The 2,432-nt window shown below is 47.5% G+C and overlaps 1 protein-coding gene across 1 annotated transcript in view; it reads right to left on the bottom strand.

The window, feature by feature from the left end:
* prpf4 (pre-mRNA splicing tri-snRNP complex factor PRPF4) overlaps positions 1 to 2,432 on the bottom strand; it is a 75,225-nt gene that overhangs the window by 57,748 nt on the left and 15,045 nt on the right. The window lies entirely within an intron of this gene.

Raw genomic sequence — 2,432 nt, 5'->3', positions numbered from 1 at the left:
TACCCATAATGCCTTTTTGTCAGGGGTCTCCTCCTCAGGGGAGACGTCCAGACTTGAGATGACACACGCACACGCACACACACACACACACACATACATACACGCACACCATGAAGAAAGAATGTACCAGAGACTTTATATACCCATCATTCTCTCCCTCAACTCTGAAATGCCTTCCTCCTCTCCTCAGTCTGTCACGCACTTTCCCCACCCAAGTCGGCTTTCACTCCACCCCCCACACCCCCATCCCCCCCTACTCACCCACCCTCCACTACCCCATCCCACCCCCCCCCAGACACACACCCCAACCTGAAGGAGCTATAATTGAGGACTCCCTCACCTAGACAGAGTGGGACAGCAGGTGGAGGAGGAAGATGAGTGGGACTGTCCAGGAATGTGCTGTTTTATCTATCCACCCTCTCAGCCATGCATCGTCTTAGCCCACCTTGGCCATGAGGTGCTACTAACCCTGTCGTTAACTAACCTTCCGTAGAGCTGCCAGGGTCTGTCATCCCTGCCATCCACCGTACCCGAGCCCAACACAGGCATCAGCTACTGCAAAGTATTTAAATAGACTTGAGGTTCCTTTGTTTAGCGGACGAGGAGGATGTTGAGGATGACTTAGTGAGTCAGGGGCAGCCGTTTCTGTGGTGATTGATGATGATGATGATGATGCTGATAATGACGACGATGACGTGTGTTTACCAATCCAACCCATTGAAAGTAAAGCCTGCCCTATTTGTCTCCTGCATAATTCCTGCCTGACCTTTAGAGCTGACCCCCCCCTCCCCCCCCCAACTGCCTTGGCAATGACTAAAATACAGGCGTGCCAGCCAGCCAGCCAGCCAGCCCACACAGTGGAGTCAGCAGTTAGGGGGAAACATGGCACTGGAGGGAGCCCTCCATTCTTCCATCCAGTGGGCGGGGGTTCTGATCTAGAATCAACCCTTTAAACCTGATGGGCCGATGTTGTTCCAGCCTGGAAGAGGAGTAGCTGATTATTGTGAAGCTTTCCCAGGTCACCAATACCCAGGGCTCAGATAATTACAGCTATGATCTTCTTCTGTACCACTGTTTATTTTTTTATTTTGTATGTTTTGTTCTTCTAGTAGTGCCAAAAATTATTTTGGGGTTATTGTATTTTCAATTGTCTTTTTTTTAATTTTTTTTTATGGATTGTTTTTGGTTGTTAACGATGTTGACTTGTCTTCACTGCGTTCTCGTTGTGTTGCTGCTCAGCTTCACTGCTGGAGCGTCTTAAGGAGACGACACTTCACGCTCTGACCTATTCTAAAAGGAACTCACAATTTTGAACGTTGACCTCTGGCCGAATAGTGAATACAGTATGTGGGCTGGGTTAGGGTGATTTGGGGTCGAGGGGGTCATTTATCAGACTGTGTGTGTAGGTGGGTCGGGCCAAAAGTTGGTTACACCAAAACACCCCTGACTACTTTGCCACAGAAACCAAACACCAGGAGGATGTCTCCTAGCAACAGCCCTGTTGCACACTTGTTTTTCTATGTCCATTGTAATATACTTGAATCATGTGACTCATTCTACACTGCATATATTTTAATCTCAAAGTAGTTTGAAAGAAAAAAAGAAGCAAGAAACATGTCATTAATAAATTTTTGCGTATTCTTAAAAAAAAATAAGTGGTGTGTGGGTGTCTGTGTCTGTCCACAGGGCAGAGAAAATATGTACTTCACACATGATGAGACTGATATATCTAGGACTTTTATGGTACATGCAGAGGGGAACGCAGCGACACAGTCATTTCAGTTCAAACAGACTCCTACTCATCATTCTGGGATGAGGGAGCTGTTCCCTTTTGGGACTGACCCTGGAACAGTCATGGCTCAACAGAGGAGGGCCAGGTCTGAGCCTGACCCCGTATCAGGTCTGAGCCTGACCCCGTATCAGGTCTGAGCCTGACCCGTATCAGGTCTGAGCCTGACCCGTATCAGGTCTGAGCCTGACCCGTATCAGGACCTCCAGAGCTCAGCTGCGTTTCGATACGCTTAAAATGCTTCCCTCGCTGGAAAAGGCGCGAGTGGATTGTCTACAGCAGAGATTCTCAAGGGTTGAGAGGAAAGCAGGTTGAAATGTAGCAATTCCACAGTATTCAGACAGGAGGACCAATGTGTGTCCTTGTATCTTTACCTTGTATTTTAACCTACCGCCTCCCCCTGCTGGTTGAGGCAGGGTATTGCTCTGACCTCCATTCAGAGAGACGGGTCAGTGAAGATCAGTTAGACAGAACAGAAGCATTTACATTTATGCATTTAGCAGACGCTTTTATCTAAAGCGACTTCCAAAAGAGAGCTTTACAAAAGTGCATAGGTCACTGATCATAACAACGAGATAGCCCCAAACATTGCGAGCAGCCAAAACATGAAGCATACATTGTGAAAACCAAATAAGTGCCAAAG

Source organism: Osmerus eperlanus, chromosome 14 (genome assembly GCF_963692335.1).
Source record: "Osmerus eperlanus chromosome 14, fOsmEpe2.1, whole genome shotgun sequence".
Taxonomy (NCBI): domain Eukaryota; kingdom Metazoa; phylum Chordata; class Actinopteri; order Osmeriformes; family Osmeridae; genus Osmerus; species Osmerus eperlanus.
The sequence above is the reverse complement of the archived record's forward strand: the minus strand, read 5'-3'. Positions and strand labels throughout refer to the sequence as shown.